At 60.5% G+C, this 20,250-nt stretch overlaps 1 protein-coding gene across 1 annotated transcript in view; it reads right to left on the bottom strand.

The window, feature by feature from the left end:
- Window positions 1–20,250, bottom strand: part of MACF1 (microtubule actin crosslinking factor 1) — a 141,702-nt gene that overhangs the window by 118,446 nt on the left and 3,006 nt on the right. The gene's annotated exons all lie outside the window — the stretch shown is intronic.

Here is a 20,250-nt window from a genome sequence, read left to right as displayed (position 1 = left end):
CAGGCCAGCTCAAACTTCTTTCCTTGGTGTTCACGCGGCCAAACTTCGTCGTCGTCTCCCCCTCCCGCTCTTGGGAGGAGAGACGTCATCTCCTCAATTTCCATTCCCAGCCCCGCTGGAAGGTCGGCTGCTGCTCCGGCAGCCGCGGCGAAGGGGGATCGGCAGGAGCAGCTGCCGCGCCAGCATCACCGCAACGCCCCACTCTTTATGGGGGGGGGCTCAGGAGCACTAGATCTTGCCCCCTGCAGCGGGTGACAGCCATCAGCCTGGCCTGCCGTCTCCTGCCCGCAGACTGCCCCGTGATGCCAACCCACCAAGGGCAGCTGGGACAGAGGAGGGAGAGGCTGGGAGATACAGGCAGCACTTTGGCAGCATGTGAGCAGCAGCAGGCAGCTGCCTGCTGGGGGTCGGTACCCCGGGCTGGACCCAGCGCCAGTCTGCTCGCAGGAATCCCTCTGCCCAGCAAGAGTAGCAAAAGCAAAGTGACCAAATTTGGGCTTCTGGGAGTCAGGTACCCCAAGCGTGTTTCCCTCGCCCCCCCTGGATGCCCAAAGATAGATGTATTAAGTGCCAGGGCACCCCCCATGGGGAAATACCCACAAAAGATGCTCTAACACAAAAGGTAAAGGTTCGTCCACCTCCCCGCCCTCCCTGCAGCCAGGTGCCCCGCTCGCCACAAGCATCACATCGTGCACGGTGAGACTTTGCATCCCACCCTGTTTATTAACAGTGAGCACCGTGCTCGGCGTAACCCTGGGAGTTTCGTTTCTTTTCAGAACCGTTTCTAGCAGCGGAGGTACAGAAACAGCACAGAAACTGAGAGCGGCAAGCCCTGCCGCGGCACAGCCGTTACATCCCCCGGCCCGTTTGCCGTTGTAACCACGAGCAAACCAGGTGGAGAAGCTCCTTACAAAGCCTGTTGTGCTTTCACAGCCCCATCATGTGCCGCGTCCCCCCGCCAGACCCCAAGGGAAGAAACTTGCTCTTAGAAAGTTGTACAGAATTAAATGCTCATTTTTTGCCTTCGCCTTCCTACAAGAGGGGGTTGTTCTGCTGCCGGCGCTCGGCAGCGAAGGGGAAGGCCATTAAGGTGAGGACGGCGTGCCACAGCTCGGGGCCGCAGACCTGCGAAACACCAGCCCAGCTCGGGCTTTGCTGACAGAGGAGCCCGGGCTCGCACACAGCCCGCGTCGGACCAGCCGCCACCCAGCAGCTCCCGCTCCGCAGTGCGGGACGGTGAAACCACATGAGGTCTGGGGTGTCACCCAGATGCAAGCAGAGGTTTAAATTATATTTATAACCCCTGAGCCGCTCCCCAAACCCAACGGCCACAAGCTGGCCAGGCCCACTAAGAAAACCATAACTGAGCAAGACCTGATAGACCCAAACGTTGCACCGCTCCACGGGGGACCTGCACCACCCACGACCTCCTAACGCCGGTCAGGCTAACGAGACGGGCAATAGAAAATATAGAGAATTTCCCTCAGGCCTCGGCACCGTTTGCAATATATTTTTCAGAGCTTCAGCCCTGCCCAGATAAAAAATACCCTGGTATAGTTTTCATCTAAAGCAATCTGCTTTCTGTCAAAGCAGGGGAAGCGCTGCAGGAGTAACGACCCACCGGCAGGCATGAGGCCACCATAAATGTCCCCGCAGTGTGGCTCCGAGCGGGGCATTTAGTGCCCTGCAAGGCAGACGGCTGCGGCTGCTGGGGCTCGGATGCGCCGAGGGAAAAGGCTCTGGGAAACGGGAGCTGGTGTTCCCTATCCCCTCACCCCAGGCGCACCCATGGGGGCTCAGCTGCTCCTGTGCTTCCTGGGTGCTGCACACGCAGAGATAAAATGCACACAGAGCACTGCCAGCTGCTCCAGCCGGACTGGCCTTCGGGCGAAAGAAAATCTTTAAATATATATAATCATACAAAAAATTTAATATATAAACACATACATAAATAATCTATATTTATATATGTAAATACATCCCGCCCCTGCACCAGGACACTGGTGGTCCCCCACTTCACCCCACGCAGTGTAACACCGTTCCCCCCCTTCCCTTTCCACGCTCCCCTTGCCAGCACACGCTCGCCACAAGCCAGCCCGGCCGCCTCTCGCCGCTGCAGGAAGCCGGTAACGGCTGCAGCCCAGCCGGCGGCACACCCGGGGCGCCGGGAGCCAACGGCAGGTTTCGGGATGACCCACCAGGGCTCTGGGGGCCACCCAAACCCAGATGCAGCCGCCAGCACACCCCCCCCCCCCCCAGCTTGCCCCAGGGCAGCAGCCTCAGGCCGCCCCCCCTCTCCACCATGGGAACCACCCCACGCACCCAAAACACAAACAGCTCATTTTAGTTCCTTGCAAGGCGGCTTTTTCAGCTTCGACCATCGCCTTGGCCCGGAAAGGAAAGGGGTGGGGAGAGGACACGCATCTCCCGCCTGCAGAGGAATTTGGGGAACAGAGCGGCTGTGCCCCCCAGTGGGGGGGTCCCCACCTTGCAGGGCACCTCTGCACTTCACAGGGTGCCCTGCGGCAGCATTTTGCAGCCCTGTGCATCACCCAAAATGGTGTTACCCCCATCGCTGCCCCTACTCCCCCCCAGCACCCTGCCTGGGTCTTAGGGCACCCCGTGGGGACGGCTCTGGGGACATGGCTGCCCTGGCTCCCCCTCCGTGCTCTGGCCGTGCCTCTCGCCCGTAGCTGAGTCACCCCTGGCTCCAGCAAAGCATTTCTTGTCTGGGGCCAATCCACCCCCCCGCCATGCACCTCCCTGGTGAGTAATGCTCAGCCGACACGGCCTCGCCACGGCTGCCGGCTCCGGCATCTCCTTATATGACTGGGGAAGCTGCCGGGCAGCGGCGCACGGGAGCCGAGCTTCCCCGGCACCACTCCAGGGGGGGAGGCACCCCGGCATCGGGGCGGGCGATGCCGCAGGGATGCTCCCCCGGACTACCATGGCCTCCCAGAAGGCAGCTGAAGACCCATGGCCTCCAGCCAGGGAGACGCATCCCGGCCCTGGGAGGTGGCAGCCAGATGGCACTGTGGAAACGCCAAAGCGGGCATCACCGGATGGTGCTGGGGGTGGCGGAAAGAGCCAGAGCCGGCATCCGGCAGCACCGTACCTGGGTGAAGCACCTCTCCAGGGCTCTGCCTGAACCCCCCTGTGCCCAGGGCAGACAGGGGTGCCTACCAGTGCCCCCCAGCCAAGCCCAAAGTCCCTGCTCATCTCCCACAGGGGGCACCACTGGGCATGGAAGTGGCCACAAGCACAGCAGGGGACCCTGGAGTGTTTTAGAGTGGCTTCTCTGCCCCAAATAGGGGTCACCCCACACTAGGCAGGGGACACCCGCCTCCCACGGCAGGGAAAAGGGCTTGTCTGGCAGCAGTGTTGAGCACGCACAAACTCGTGACTGCAGTACAGGGCCCAGGTTTCCTGCTGTGCTTCCTCTGTGATGCTTTTCCCCTTTCTGTTGTTTTTTCCTCCTTTCTGGGTGCTTTGAGGGCAAATCTCGGTCATTTACGGCAGCAGCCATGAATTGCTGAGGAAGGGAAGGAGTCTTTGGGTTTCCGGATCAGGGATGCCCCAGGTAAATCGCAGACACGCATCGCCCGCTGCTCCCCGGCACGGCCCCGGGGCCAGGTCCTGCTCCGGAGTGGGGCAAGGAGCCTGGCTTGGCTCTGGCCTCTGCAGGGACTGAACGGTGGGCACAGCGCTCGAGCAAAGCCACTGCACCCCCAAACCAGGGGACTGAGCTCATGCCCCACACCGGTGCCCAGCCAGGGTCGTTTCACCCTGGACCGTGGCTTTTCCCCCTGCAAAACCCAGAGCTTGGCTAAACCCGCAGCATCACGCCCTCCTTGCAAACAACAACAAACGCTGCTGCAGACAGGCAGACAGCTCAGCGAGATGCATCCCCGGCTGCCGAGTGCATCCGCACGTGCCGGCGCACCCCCTCCTGCAAGCACAGACAGGGCCCTGCCGGGGTGCGGGGGCTCGCTCCACCCTGCCCGCGGCGCCAGGAGCCATGGGAAAGGAAAGCAAGAACAAAGATGACGTTTCTTGTGATCCGGGCTATTAAAAACAAGGTGGGACGAAGCAGGTCGCGGCTCCCGGCACTGCCCAGCGCATCCCCACAGGACAAGCTCCTCCACTTCGAATCAAAAAAAAAAACCTCTCCTCCTGCCGGTGAATCACCCGCCCGTGCGTGTGCGGGCAGAGCCGCCGATCCCCTCGCCATCCAGCGGGCCCCGACGCCCGGCCCTGCCCGCGCGCCTCCGGCTCCTGGCAGAGCAGGCACATTCCCCATGTTAAACATTTCCTCCTGGCTTTCATCCTCCCGAAGCAGCCACGGCCCCGCCAGGAGGGACGCGACAAGTCTACAGGGTCCCATGCTAGCCCCTCGGCATCCCCACCAAATTCCAGGGCTGAAAAAGGTCTGAAAAAATTGGGACTACCAAACCTCCCAGGCAGCAACGCTCCTCGTGGCCCTGGAAAAACCAACCTTCCGAACACTGTTTTTTTGTGCAAATAGGGGTTTTGGCCTGGGAGAAGTGTACGTGCAAGGGCTGAGGCTCCAAGTGCCCCATCGTCACCCCATGTTTGCACAGGGAACGCGGGGATTGAACTGGGCTTCACCAGTAACAACCCATCCAGCCCAGGGTTCAGGGGCCATTCTGCACCAGCCCTGCCCCAGACCAATATCTGTACCGAGAGGACGGCACAAGTGAATATTTAACTGCAAACCTCTCGGCAGAGGAGCTGCCCGCACTGCCAAGGGTCAGCTGGATGCGGCAAAGCAAGGGGAGAGGGAAGGGGGCTGCACAGGGGGAACCTCGGACCCCCCACCACCACCATCAGCAGTAAAATCTGAGCTCCGAGGAACCAGGGAAAGGAAGCGATGATGATAAGAGCGGAGATGTTCCCCTTTCCAGCAGACGTCTGGGCACCAAAATAAGAATTATATCTTAAAAGAAAAAAAAGACTTCCCTCCCCAAGGCAGAGCTGCCACCCTGCAGCCAGGGCTGCTTCGGGGTTGGGGGGGGACACGGGACAGGTCCCCAAGGACCACCTCGCTGCTGGGAGATGGGGGCAGAGGGCAGAGATGAGATGGTTCCCAGTAAGGCTGGACACAAACATCATTCCGGCCAGTTTTTATTCTGCAAAGCAAACAGCCAAGCTGGACTGCCACCTGCTCGCAGCTTAATCATTGCCCAGCAGCACGGCTCAGCATTAACTCCTGCTCCCAGGCAGGAGGAGTGCAAACCCCCCAGCACACCAGCACTTATGGAGTCTACAGGAATGTGACACCCAGACTGGGGCCAGTCCCCTCGGCCGGCCCCAGATGGGATGGACGGAGCCAACAGGAGGGCACAAGGCCTCCAGAAACTCTGAAATGACCCAAAAGGAGACCATTTCCCTTCGCAGCACCAGTGAGGAGGTGTGCTTGCCTGGCCCCCCACAGCTCTGCAGGAAGGTGAGCAGCCCCAGGGCACGGAGCTCCAGCCTCCTTTTCTTGGTGGGGTTTGCTTTTTGGTGCCCCAGACTGGGCACCTTTCCTAGGGCGTCCGTAGCCATCAGCGCTGCCAGCCCTGCTGCTCCCAGTGCAGGCAGGTTGCCTCCCCTCCACACATCCCCCAAAGTGACCCTGCTCTCCCACAACATGGACCCCAGCAGATCCTCACACCCAGCCGGTGGCTTTGCTGAACGACGTGCATGCAATGCCATCCTAGACACGTCTCATCCAGACCCTCTCCAACATGGCCCGGGCTTTTTAACCCTCCCTCTCGGCAGCAAACCAAACACGTCATGCTGAAGAGGTGGCGAGGGTGATCTCACTGCTTCTTTCCCAGTGTTAAAAACCTCCATCAATCCGCCCGCCTGCCCGGCAGCCTCCCCAGATGACTGCCGAGGCCGTTGGGTTCTTGCTGACACAGCGATTCAGGCATTATTTCACCGCTTCCCTTCTCAGAAGCCTCCCCTGGTTTGTCACCCCTCCGAGGACGCTGGCAGGGAGCCGCACTGCGCTTGCTCATTCAATGATGCCATGAAACTCACGGCCACGCACCCCGGGCTCCGGGAAAGTGCCGAACCCCACTGAGCCGGCATCGACTCGGTGGTGTCACCCTGCGAGGAACGGGCAGGAGAAAGCAGGGGACGGGGACAGGCAGTGGCTGGGTACCAGGCCACAGACAAAAGCCGCATGTCGCGAGGCAGACGCATGTGGTGAAGGCAGCTCTTGATGCCTATGGAGCTGCTGGGCGAGAGGGAGGAGGTGAAGCCGGCGCCGGAGGTGAGGAGGATGGGCATGCACACAGGGAGGGGCAGCAAAGGTCTCCTGGCAGAAAACACTCCTGTTTTTTGGGAGGGAGCAACATCATCCCAGCTCTGGGCGTGGAGGAAGGCTTGCTCGCGCGCCCACGTGCAAGAGGACATACACGTCTGCACGCTCTCCCAGGGGCCTGTGCTGACATGGCAAGGTGGCACCTTTCCCAGGCCGGGGGAGGAGGAGGAAGGTGATGCCATCTCCAGGTCCCTCCCTGCCCCTCCGGCCACAGGGACAACGCCGCACACCTCCACAGAGCCACTCTCTCCACGGCTGGGTAAACTCCCGCTCCGTAATTCCCAGCACACCCCGCCGGCACCTCAGCAGAGAGAAAGTCATGCAAAACCAAAACAAAATAAACACCAAAACCAAAAAAAACCCACCACAAGATTTGATGGAAGCCCCAAAGGTGAGCAGCAGAGCCCTGTGCTGGAGAACAGCCCCAGTCCTGGCCTCATCCTGCACCCACTCCCACTGCCTGCACAGGGGCTGAGCACTGGTAAAGACCCCAAGTCCTGGAAAAATCCCCCAAATGAAGTCCCAAGCCCCAGGCTCTCTCAGAGGAGCCAGACCCCCACGGCAGGGCAGCCGGCTGGGATGCGGAGCTGCGCCCCGGCACGGCCGAGCCCCGAGGTGGGACTGCAGGGATCCAGGTCAGAGCCGTGATGGTGGCATCATCGTCAGCCGCTCAAGGCCAAGCTTTGCACTTCCCACAGCAGCAGCTTAGGGAGCAGGAAAGCCAGGGGGCGGGGGGATCGCCAGCATCAAAACTCCTTTTCTACTGGCTAACAAAAGGCCCGGTGTCTCCGCAAAGAGGCTTGTTATTCCAACGCCAACCAAAGGCTGCTTGGCAGCGGGAGAAATAGGAAAACGTTAGGCTAGTGGGAACTGGCTGCGCTTTGTTTGGGGCGCGCTTGGGCGCTGTGTTTGTACAAGCTCCACGCAGCAGCTCACAACGCATGTGGGGGTGGTCAGGGCCGGGGTCCCCCCCAACCGGGCTGCCCGGGCATGGCCCCACTGACAGCCCCTGGCTCCGGACCCCCTCGCCCCGCTCCCTGCAAATAGTGATGCAAAACAGCAAGAGAAAAGGCACGAGGAACTTGCAGCCCAAGCTGCTGCTAGGAAACTGCGTCCCCCGCTTTGGCTGCCTTCTACCCCCCAGCTGTGCCCCACAAAGCAGCCCAGGGTTTGACTGGCCTCACCATGTTGCAAACATGAGGACAGCTGGGGGACCTGCAACCCCACAGCCTGCTTGGGACAGAAGACATGCAAAACCCTTAGAAATGGAAAGGGAAGAGAAGGAAGAAGCTGATTCTCTCCTTTTCCCCTGTAAATGGAGGGCAAGCAGGCAACCTTGAGCCCTAATCTCATTAGATGTCCCAAACTAAGCAGTGTGAAACCTGATTAGCGCCGTGCAGGAGGCGGGCAAAGGGGTGGCAGCTCGCTCCGCCAGCCAGCCCCAGCACCCTTCGACCAAAGATGGGGGATCCCGAGCCCCCGAGGCAGCCAGGGCTGGGGAGCAGGGCACCCAGAGCTCCCTCCCCACGGCACCCTGCGCCCGCCCGGGATCTGGAGGTGGCCCTGGTCCTTCCATGGTTGCTCTCCCGGAGCGTGAACGCTCCCAGGGATCACGCCCGTGGGCTCAGCCAGGCCTTTACTCATGGCCATGCCATGCTCTGAAGTGGTGCTTCATATTCCAGCTGCTGCCACCAGCTCCTGACCGGACTGGCTGTGGCATGCAGCAGCGTAGAGGAATCCGGGAGTAAGAGAAAAAAAAAACCAAACAAGAAGGCAGGAGCCTGAAACCTCTGTTCCCTAGAGACCCGCTCTCCTGCAGAAAAACTTAATCCCCATTAAAAAATAAATGAAATAATTCAGTTGCTAACTTCACTCTGCCTGCTTCATTCAAGCACTGGCACAGCACCAGATCTGCCTGATCCCACCAGCCTGGCCCAAGCCCATCAGATGCTCTTAGGAAGGCTCAGTTGGACCTTTCTGGAGCAAAAGCCATCTCTGGCAGCACCAGGCTGTGGTGGGGGAGCTGTAAATCGCCAGAGATCCTCAGTTAGAGCATGGCCCACCAGTACCCCAGCTGGCTGTGCTCCCCAGGGGACACCTCGCGGGGTGGCTGTGCTGGAGGAGAGGTGCCCACCCTTCCCTGGGGGCAACCAGCGCGTCCTCCTCCCCATGTGCAGGGAGGTGGGACCAGGAAAGCCACGTGCTGGAGGAACCAAAACCCACCACGGCCTCCACCCGCCGTGGCCAAGGCAGATGGTGGCCCTGGATCTCTTATCGCACCCGGCCACCTTGGGCAGCTCCAGCGCGGGCTGTTCCTCAAGGAAGCCATCATGTGATGGGACGAAAGCAAACGGCGACGGTGGCGCATGGGGACGAGCTGTGGCACTGCTCCAGCTCCAGCCCCACCATACATGCCAGGGCAGGATGCTGCTCCTGCCCCGATCCCCTCCCAAACACGTTACACCTGAGAAACCCTCATTTTTTAATATCAGAAACCCAGCAGAGGCAGGCACACGCATGCTGCAGAGGTGGGAAGAACAAGCACGGACCCACTCATGGCTGCCTGGCCACAGGAAAAAATCTGAGCCTGGTTCCCCAGGGGAAAGCACGTGGCAGCAACAAGGTCAGATGAAGCCAGGAGATTATCCGGCATGCACAGAAGAAGGCCGAGAAGATGCTGGATTTTATCTGGCTGCCAAGTAAACAACAAACTACTCAGAAAGTGAAACCAGCTGTCCTCGTGCCACTGGTAAAAGTAACCTGGCAATAAATTTGTAATCAAATTAGTTTCCTGAGCCAAGCTCAAGGCTCTCATCACCTTGGGGCCATGACAGCCGCTGCCCCAGGAAACCCGAGATGGAGACTGTGTGGAAAGGCTGGGTGACCCCAAACCCACCGGGGCAGCGGCTGTTGGGGCAGGGTCCATCCCGGAGCAGCATCCTTTGTCCCCAGCCTGGAGCCAGCAGAGCCTCCCATTTCCATCGCAGCCAGGAGGGCACAGGGGACCGGGATGCTCTCCAAACCCTTCGCCCCGAGCCGGCGGGGCTGACAACGATGGATGCTGGCACCGCGCCGGGGTTAGGGGTCTGGACTTACACACACAGGCATTTGCATATGAAATGCTCCCAGCTCCAATATCCGCTGCTGCCTCCACCTCCCTGGAGAGATGAATAGAGATGGGGGGAGACAGGGAGGCAGGGGAAAAGAAACCTCGCAGGCAATAAAACCTTCCTTTGCTCCAGCTTTGTCCAGTCCGGCAGCTCAAGGGCAGGCTGGCTGGGGCTGCTTTCAGTGCTGAAGACCATGCTTAGCTACACCACAAATGCCAAACCACGCCAGCAAGGGGCACAGCACAGCCGCGTCCACACCAGCAGAGCTAACCATAACCACCCGCAAAGGTGGGCACCCCCTCTGTGCTTGGACACACAGGGAAGCACCCCAGCAGTGCGAGAGGGGTGTTGTGGCCGCTCAAAGAGCCATCTCGCCTCTCCCGAGCATCCCCCGCCCACCACACGGTTTCCTCCGTCTCCCTGCACGGTAAACACAGCAGGTGACAGCCAGCAAGTCAGCACTGGTTGGTCAAGAGGCTGCAGAAAGAGACCAAAAACTGCAGATTTGGCTTCTTGGGCACTCGCCAGCCATGTTTTCGCATTCCCGTTACAGGCTCGCAAAAGCCAAGAAAGGGCCACGTGCGTCGGGATGCAGGAGCCAGTGCAGGCAGCCAGCGTTCCCAGCAAGGCTCTGGGCAGCACCTGGAGAGGGGAAGGCTGCCAGATCAGCTCCCAAAACCAGTCACCTTGTAAACGCTCTTAATAATGTCATGTCAGCTCCTCAGCACCTCATTCTCGCAGGCAGGAGGGGAATTTGCAGCGCAGCAGCTGGAGCTGGGGCCCGAAACCCCCTACATGAGCGCACGCACTTTAGCAGTGGCCCCCCAAAACACGGAGGGGGATCACTGGCACCCAAGTCCAGCACCCATCTGTGCTCCGGCTGCCGAGGGGCTGCGGACGGGAGGGCAAGCGCTGCATCGGGACAGAGCCGGCCACAGGCACACCCAGCCGGCACACAGCGACTGGGGGCTCCTTTCACATTGATTCCCGGTGCCAGCTGCAGCAAGGCTCAGGCAAAATTTATGACGGACATCACGCCAGCATAAGAAAGTGAATTATATTACTCCCAGACATGAAAACTCAGGGCAGCTGTCAGCTGTAGAGCTGCGGGATTAACCCTTCGCGTCAGTCCCAGCAGTGGCACGGGAGGGTGGGGAGGCTGCCAGCCCAACTGGTGACAACTCCCTTGGCTCCCTGCTAAATTAAACATTGAATTGATTCACCTTTGTTATACAGCGGGATCAGCTGGTAAAGCCCAGCCGTGCCGAGGCAGTGCTGTGAAAAGGAGCGAGTCAATAAGAGTGTTATTAGATGACAGGCGATGGCATCCCGGGCGCCTTCTGCTTTCCCCTCCGCCTTCTTTCTAGCAGGCAAACCCCAATCGCTGCCCGCAGCAAGTCACCACGAGGCCGGCTGCGAGTCCCAGAGCAAAAAGCTCCTCTGACAGCAGAGGGGGAAAAAAAATAAAGGGGGGGGGGAAAAAGCAAGGGAAGCATCCTCTCCTGCTGTAGCTGGAGCGCCAGGTAAACCGAGCCGCTCTCCCGCTGCCCCTGCGCCCGCAGGCCGGGCTTGCTGCCTGCTGCAGCCGGACAACAGCCGCCGGCCTCCAGCCACCTGCCGGGGCCAGCCCAGCACGATCGGGTGTCGCAGCCGGCTCTCTGGGGACAGCCTGCAAGGCAGGAGAGGCAGAGAAAGGAAAAGGGTTTCTGAAAGAAGCAAGGTGGGGGAGGAAATAACCGATCTGCACCCAGGCGCCACCGTGCACCCACAACTGGCGGGACCCACACAGGCGAAAACACCCTCTCCGGAGCCAGATCAGCTCCCGACCCATGGGAGCAGCAGCCAGCTCCGCTCCCCTTAGCAGGATTTTGAGCTCAATTTCTTTTCCAGTTGTTATTTGCAAAGCAGCTTCCCCTGCCTCCCTGCGTTACTTACAGGGCTGGGTTAGCCACTGCCCCAGTGCTTGCTTTGTGCCTAGACACACGGCTGGAAATCCAAATAAAACACAAAAGAGGGAAGTGAAGCAGAGCCATGGAAAGCACCACCCCTCCCGGCCGCCTCCATGGGAAGCCAGTGACTCCTCGGCATCCCAGGAGGGGACTCGATTTGCCTCAATCAGCGATCGATGGCAGATGGTCCGGGCTCTGCTGGAGCCCTCGGAGGAGGCGACGCCAGAGCGGCTCAGCCTCTCTCCGTGCTGCATATCCACACCACGGAGGGTGAGAAATACCTTTCAGGGTGCCAAGTCCATCCAGGAACTTCTTGTACTTCTCCAAGTTCATTTTCCAGCCGAGCCTAGCCCCACGCCTCAGCTGGGCGACATTGGGGCACCCACAACCCCCAGCTGCCGTCACCAGCTCGGCAGCCGCGCTGGCCTCACTGCTGTCGCCCTTTGGCCACCCGCAAGCCCAGCTGCGGCACGGCCCTTGCGTTTCCTTATTTGATGAAGCACATTAAAACCTCCCATGGCAGAGGCCACCCCCTTTTTTGCAAATGAGCCCAGCACCACCAGCAAGTGCCCCGCACCATCAGGGCTCCCGGCATCCCTTACTCCCCACCCTCCACGCCGGAGGTTTCTGGGATTGTATGTCCCAGGGATATTTCCAGCAAGGAGCACGTTCGAGGGAATTGGGAGGGGAAGGAAAAAAACCCAATAAGCTTTAAGACTGACAGGCAGAAGATGGGGAAAACAAAGTCGGTGGGTAGAGTATAGGGTCCCTGTCCTCATGGGATGGCAATAAAGCCACCCTGGTGACTCTGACACCAGGCTGGAAGAAGCCACCAGAAAAGCCCCTTTAAGCACTGGAAAAATGGCCAGGCAAGAACCAGGAGCAGGTGGGGGCTGGGTCCCTCCTGCCTTTGTCCCCCCACTCACCCCGCACCAGCAGTGAGGTGCTTCAAGCTAAAAAGGTGATTTACTCATTTTAAAGGCATATTTGGCAGCAGGCACCAGCCCAGCGTGATCCAAGGGGATCTCATCGCTGCCCTTCAGCAGGACTGGTGTCCAGCAGGCATGTCCCAGGACTTCTGTCAAATCAAATAATAAATATGAAAAATATCATCATCATCAGTGGTGTTGAAATGTGCTTGTCACGGAGGCAGATCACGCTCTCCCTGGGTCACCCCACAGCCTCTCCAGAAAGATCCCGGCAGATTGAGCAAGACCCACCGCACAGTGCAGGACCTGCCCGCCTGGGCTTCAGCACGGCTGGCACCTCCCCGCAGAGCCCTCCCGGCACACCCGCACGGCGCTGGAGCTTCTCCAGAGGGAGAGGAGGGAAACCAGAGCAAGGATGAATTGCAGGAGCCAAATCACCCCCCAGAAACCAGGGGTGCCAGCTCCTGGCATCTCACCGGGCAAGGAGGTTCCCCTGCTCTGCAGGTACCAGCACATGCATCCTCAGCTCCTTCACCGTGTGCTGGAGGAGCAGATCCACATGCTCCCAAAGCAAGCAGCATCCCATGGCAATGCCCTACATTATCCACAAAAGCTTTAATAAAACCTGTTTGCTCATCCAAGCGACCCCAGAGGGGGGACACAGGACCCCGCTCCTCCACAGCTCTGCAGACAGACGGACACCTCTCCAGGGACAGACGTGCACCGAGGGTATCACTTTCCTTTGCGAGCAGAGCAAACCCCGCGGGCCAGTTGCCGCTTGTGCCTCCGACAGCTGTCTGCTTGGGAACCGGAGAGCCAAAAATCGCTCCGGGAGCTCCAAGGGGCAAACAGGCAGGTGGCGAGGTGCCCCCCCACAGACCCCCACACTCCAGTTACACCGGGAGCCTCTGCACCACCCACGGTTGGGCTCGGGTGGGATGGAGGTGACACCCGAAGGACCCACCGCCATGGGAGGGAGCCGCCCGAGCCCCGGGGGATGCACAGGTCCGCAGCAGATGGGGCAGGAGCCCCTTCATCCCAGCGAGAGGGAGCCGACCGCATCGCCGGCGAGCGGCCACGTGGAACAGCCCGGCTGCGCCGGCCTCCGCCGAGGATTCACACGCAGGGCCGGAGCCGGAGGCGCCCAGCTGGCAGCAGGCGGTGGCAGCCCTCGCCCGCCAGCACGCCGCAGCCCGGCTGTGGCCCCGGCATCGCGGGGCCGCTCCTGCAGACATCCCCCCGCGCCTGCCGGCAGAGCCGGGAGCAGAATAACGTTGTTGTGAGAAGCCAAGTTGTCACCGCTAAAAATAGCACAATGGAATTTTCCTCTGAAGAAAAAAAAAATTTAAAAAAGATGATAAAAACCAACCCTGCTTCTTGCTGACAAAGGGGCTGCGAGAAGAAAGTGAGGAACAGCCCCGCGGAGGGGGTGTGGGGGGCACCATCTCCTTCCCCTCCATCGCCCCATGCAGGCACGGAGAGCAGAGCTCAGCGCGGGGGAGCGGGCGGCGCTGCCAACATCCCCGTTTTATTTATCTCCATCCTCCCCTTCCCGGCAAAGGGGACGCTCCAGGCACCACTGGGACAGCCACCGGACACAGCAATCAGGCAGCCGCTCCGAAATTACAGCGGCAGGAGGGAGCCGCGGCTGCTCCAGGCAAATCCTGGGTCCCCCCCAGCACCCCAGCTCTCCTCTCAGCACCCACCACGGCTTTGTACCTCCAGGGCGATAAGGGTAACGCCCCACACACAGGGGGTTCGGTGCCTGCCTCCTGCCCCACGCCCCAGCGTGCCACCTAACACCAAAGCAGCTCAGTGGTGCGGGAAGGCAGCCCAACACCCGCCGGGCCCCCCAAGCCGCATGGCGATGGGGAGAAGGGCACTTAATTCCCTCCGTTCCCCAGGGGAAGCAGGTCTGATGCTGCCAGACCCCATCCACATGCACCCCGGCTCCCTCTCCCCTCTGGGAATGCCAGGAATTCCTGGAGCAGGGAGGATCGCTCCAGCTGGCTCGATCAGCACACCGGGGTTGGGGGGAGCCCCCCCAGCTCCCAGGACAGCCACCGCACACCCAGTCAGCCAAGGAATCCCAGCATCTCCCAGCCCAGCAACTGCTCTCCGCAGCAGGAACGAGAAGCATCCCAAACAGCTGGTGAGGATGAAATATCTCCACGTGCAGCGTCTGGAGCCGCCTGCAATAAACCCTCCCGCGCCATGGCCGGCCCCAGCGCCCCGGGGCGGCACCCCACGGCGGGGGGTTTGCTCCCCAACGGGCACACGAGTAGGGGGGACAGCAGAGGACTGCGCTGCCCTTCCCCACCATCGCCAGCAGCGGTGCAGAGGCCATTCACACCATGCCGAGGACGCTGCCAGAGCCGGGGCACAGACGCGTGACCCACGGCAGCGGTGGGAGCAAGCCCGGGGCGCGGGATGCATTTATTTTAGGACAGCCTCGCCGGCAGGGCTGCTCCATCACTGCTCTGGCGAGCCCCCAGCGGGGACACAGCGATGGCCACGGCCACACCAGCTGACCCCAGCATCGCTCCCAGCGATCCTCACATCAACTGGTGCTCGAACCAGGGAGGTGGTGCAGGCAGGGGCTGCTAATTCATGCTAATCAGCTGGCGGGTCGGCTGCGGGCAGCGTGTGTAGTGTGGGACTGCCGGGCTGGGGAGCCAGCCTGGCCCTGCTCTGCACAGAAAGGAGTTGCTCCCACTGGACAGTTTTACCCGTACGGCTCTTGTAGCAAAACTGCCCAAGGTCAGCGCGAATCTCATTGCCGCGGGAGCCCTTGTATACAGTTTCCTGCAGGGAAAAATAAGCTGCTGGCAAAAGCACTTCTGAAAGGCCACCACGGACCTGAACAGCGATTAATAAAAACGAAGGCAGAAGTTACACCCTTATTTGACGTGACCAGAAGCCAGCAAAAAAATCCCACCGGGACTGAGGCAGAGGTGCAGCTCCACAGCCATGCAGGAGTGGGGCAGCCGGCTGGGAGGCAGCAAGGGCAGAGGAAGAGCCTGGGAGGGGGAAGAGGATGAGGCAGAGCTGGCTCTCGCCCCAACCGTGCCAAGACTCTGCGCTCAACCCAGGCAGGCGTCCCGGCAGAGCTTGAGGAAGGGGACAGGGGCCCCAGCAGAGCTCAAAGTGGGCAAGAACAGAGGCTGGGAGAGGAAAAGACCCACTCAGGTGCTGCAGGGGTGCAAAACACAGCATTCATCTCAGACAGGAGCCTGGCAAAGCTTCCCTGGCATTGGTAAAAAAATGCTTCATCTGAGCAGAGGGCAGGAGAGCAGGCGGCCGCTGCAAGCACACGGGCACAGCGCCAGCCCCACAGTCCACGCCGGCAGGCTCAGGCTCACGGGAGGGAAACAGGGTCCAACAGGAAATGAAATATGGAAATGCAGCATGTCATGCACAGGGAAACAACAAAACAAAAATGTGATTGTGCCCTGGCAGCACCCAGCCAGTCACCCTGAACTCACTGATAAACGGGGGTGTGTCAGGGGGGCACTCCCGGTGCTGCAAGGCCACGGCTGCAGGGACCGGGCCCGAACACAGGATGCTCGTTGCAGACGGACTCGTCTCACCGCTGCCAGTACCGATGGATCCAGGCTCCCATCAGCACTCTCGGAGCCTGCTCTGACTGGGTGAGAAGGAGCCCCAGCCTGTCCTGCCAGCCCTCCTGCTGGGATCAGCATCCCGCTTCTCACCCAAAATCTCCCAAACCATCTTGCCCAGCGGCCATCCCCACTTCCCCCCCTTCCAGGAATTGCTGGGCTTATCTGACGCAGGGGCAGGGCACACGTCTCAGATCACATCCGAAAACTTAGTTTACCATGTCTGCAGCCAGACATACATCAAATCTGACCCTCCCAGCCCCACCACACATCTCCTCCTTGGGAAACCAACGATGGAGGATCCCCCTCCCTGCCCCCAAACCGGCTGGGACCCATCCAGATGCACAAAAACCCACAACATGAGCTTGGAAACAAAACTTTCTGGCTTGTTAACACAAGTATCCTCTGTGCTTTGCAAACGCTGCCATGCAGAGGACCTCCTCAGTGGTTTCCCTCTCCAAACTGGAGCAAGTTTGACCATCCCCAAACCCCAGCAGTGGGTCCAGCCCCACCAGACAAGAGCAACGCTGAGATGCCAAATGTGGAGCTTCCAGCGAGCCTCAAGAAAGAACACCTGGAAGGAGAAGGGGATGCTCAAGATCAGCATCCAGCAGGGATGCTGCAAGCCTGGCTGCTCAGGATACGGGACAGGGGCTGCCCTGGGAGAGGGCCACGTCACCAGCACCTGCAGGAAAAAGCTACCAGAAAGCTGCTCTCCTTCCTGTACCGGGGAGACTGGCACCCTGCCTCCACCCCTTGCTCTCCCACCACCACCCAGCAGTGGCTCCGCTGGTTCCCACCCCACCCGCAGACTCTGACGGGATGGGAAAGGCGTGAGCAACCAGTCGGGGTGCGGAGAGGAGCCGGTTTGTAAGTCCTGCCCACAAACCTGTGAAGGTTGGATCTGCACCACCGTGCCAGGTAGGGGGGCACATCGTGGGTGACAGCCACCACCAGCCCCGGAGATCAGGGCTCCCACCACAGCCCCGCTCACGGCGGGCTGCCGGCCCCACCCCAGGTGTGCCATCACACCCACCGCTGCACCACCTCGCCCTGTGGGCAGCGATTGCCTCATCTGCACTGGAAAACTCAGGTAGCCTTGCCAGGATCCATCCACGGCACAGAGCTTCCCAAGGCAGCAACGTCCTGGGTACAGCTGAGCTGCAGGGAGGAGCACGGAAGGGCTGGATTTGAGCTCAGGGAGTGTGGTCCCACCTCGATGGGGGCAGCGCCAAGGAAACGCCGTCCCCTGTGGTCCCTGAGCTCGCTGGGGTGAGCGGAGCCTGCACCAGGCATCAGGCAGCCCTGCCCACGCTCCCCGTCACGGGCACACATCAGAGGCTGCTCATGGAAACCATCCCCGGGGAATATTAATGAGAATGCATTCGTGCTCCTTCCCAGAGAAGTGATGGATTCAAACCGACACCGCCCCGGTCACCCTCCTCAAACCGCAGCCACCGCAATGCCGAAGGCTGACCGGTCGCAAATCCCACCCCGGGTGCCGACTCTGTTCCCCAGCACCCACCAACATGGGTGGGATTAGTTCACGCCAAAGTGCCCCCTGAAACCTTCCTTCCAGGCCTTCCCTGGCTGAGCAGAGCCCCGGGAGGAGGCGCACAGCTTCCCGGCAGTGCCCGGTGCATCCTCCCCACTGCCCCACGCCTGTCCCAGCCCTCACGCTCCAGCCGGCAGCGAAACACTGCCCCGTGCAGGAACCAGCTCGGCCACAGCAGCTGGGCTGAGTCGGCGGGCCCAGGACATGCTCCCGGCCCTTCCATGCAGGAGAGACGGGGCAAAAAATAGCTTTACTGGGGTCCTTCCTCCTGCTTCTGCTCATCCTCACCCTGTCCAGGGGCACCAGCAGCCCCAGCACGGAGGAGCTGCTTCACACCCACCCCAAGCTCCAGTGCAGCCTCTCCCTGCACTGAGACAGGAGACACTGGAAACTGAAGTCCCCTGCTGCTTCCACAGCCTGGATTTATCTGGTTTAGGTGCATATAAAGGGACTTACCACCCTGGTATTCAACCAACGGTGTTAAGACACTTTAATAAAACCTCTTTTTCTACTTCCCTCTGGGAGGTTTCATGCCACTGGCATCAGCCACGGTATGTCCAGAGCAGTCTAAACTTAGCTGACACAAGCGAGACGAGCCTGGAAAGGAGGTTGGCCAGGAACCAGCAGACAGAGGTCAAAGACTCCGGTCTCGCCCCGAAGCATGAGCTGGGAAGGAAAAGACTCTGACGGGAATGCGTGCAGGCAGTGCTGAGAAGAGGAGTGAGAGAACAGCGCGAGCCCTTTCCAAACGCTCGGCGGCGAGCTGGCCGCTGAAACGAGATCAAAGCTTTCCGGCTCTCGCTGCCGCACGGCACCGTACACCGGCAGGAGTCACGCCGCGTCCCGGTGCCTGTGCCAGGGAGGTACCGCGGATGCGGCCACCTTGCACAGGCACCCACCATCCCAGCCTCCCCAGGGGCTTTTCTCCGGCAGCCCCAGGACCTGAAAGCAGGGCTCAGCCACGGTCCTGGTTCATTAGTGGGGTATCAGGACGAGGACAACTGCAATCACTTCTGCCGACTTTGTGACCAGGGATGCTGGTGGGCTGGGGGGAGGCACACGCCTCTCGGCGAGGCAAGCCCAACCTGGGAGGCACCGCGGGGTGCTTGGGATGGCAATGACTCCACTGCGAAGGCAGCAGAAAGCCGGCCGGGCGAGGAGGGGTGGATCCTCTCACCCAAAAAACCACCAACTTCATTTCCCTGTTGGCCAAAACAAAGACGAGCGAAACAGCACCTTCCACACCGCGTGCTCAGGCTCCACCTCAGACACCAGGGTCCGGCCATCCCTGGGGGCAGCCCAAGGCTCCTGCCACCTTCCTGAGCCCCCCTCGATCTCTGGTCCCCCCATACCAGGGAAGCCAGTGACCCCTCAGTGCATCCAAAAAATATCCACATTATCCAGTCCAATGGTGGAAAGCCGATGGTTTCCAGCCCAGTTTCCCCCAGGACTTGCTCAAGCCAGGGACTCTGCTCCGACAGCAGTGCTCGGCCACCCCTCTTCCCAGGTGATGAAGAGGAAGAAGGGCTTCCTTCCCCCTCCCTGGCGAGGAGTCACTGCCATGCTGGCACCGAGTCACCACCACGCCGCCGGTCCCACCAGCACTCTCACAGACTGCAGAGGACTCGCGCAGCCCGCCCAGGAACAATGTTTATGTTTGCGGGATGAAACCCCGGCGGCAGCAGCCCCGCATCAGGAGGCGGCCGCGATGCTGCCAGGCTGGCACAGCCCCTCGGCTGCAGCAACTGGGCACCCACGGCAAGGGGTCTTCAAGTCCTGAGACCCCAGCGCTGGGGTCTAGACACCCCTAGTTGTTTTTCTTATAGTGGAAGACAAGTGAAAAGAAAAAAAATTAAAATAAAAAAAGAAGTTTCTTCACAGATGGGGACTGCCAGGACTGCTGCCCACCACCAGGGAGGCTCCAGTCCCACGAGGAGGGGTCCCACGTGCTCTGGTTCATTTATACAAGGGTCCCACACCTCTTCTGTCCACCCTGGGCTCTCCTCCAGCCCCTTGGAAGGTTGTCCCCTCCCTACCAGGAGTCAGGTTAGGCGGACAAGGTGACAAGCCATCCCGTGCTGTCCCAGTCCAAACAAGCCAGGCCACGTGCCGGCACCACGGAGCGGGCAGAGACAGCGCCGGGGCTGGGAAAGGGCTTCTCTGACACTACAGCTCCAGGTTTCTACCTCCGATCACGAAAAGGGTTAATCATCATAAAGAAAGGATTTCACCAAGATTGATTAGTTAATGTTTACAGCGCTCTGAACAGGGAAAGCGTGACCCCTGCTCTGAGCAGAGCCAGCAGTGCTGCCTGCACCCTTGCACTGCCTGGCGTCCGGGGGGCTGCTGCAGCGCGGAGCCACGGGCCAGCTCTTGCTCTCCCGAGGGGACAGCAAGGGTCAGCATCCCCCAAAACATGACGGGAGGTATGCACCATGGCAACAGAAAGCAGCCCTTGGACGCTGAGCGCTGCTCCCTGGAAGGGAGGGCCAAGGCTTCCCTTCCCACTCAGACCCCTCTGACAAGCAGCAGCATCCAGAGGGGCCCCCAAAAGCTCCGCTGTCACCCCCGCGTTCCCACTGCTATTCTCACCGGCACCTGCAGCAGCGGTGCTGCACGTCCCAGCATGTGCTGCCACACCATGATCCAGCGATGAGGCAAGAGGGGCTGGAAGCCGCCCTGCACCATGCCTGCCTGGTACAGCCCTGGGAAACCGGCCCTCTGGCTTTCAACTGGGTCAAGACTGGTGAAGG

Source organism: Phalacrocorax carbo, chromosome 22 (assembly GCF_963921805.1).
Source record: "Phalacrocorax carbo chromosome 22, bPhaCar2.1, whole genome shotgun sequence".
Classification (NCBI taxonomy): Eukaryota; Metazoa; Chordata; class Aves; order Suliformes; family Phalacrocoracidae; genus Phalacrocorax; species Phalacrocorax carbo.
The sequence above is the reverse complement of the archived record's forward strand: the minus strand, read 5'-3'. Positions and strand labels throughout refer to the sequence as shown.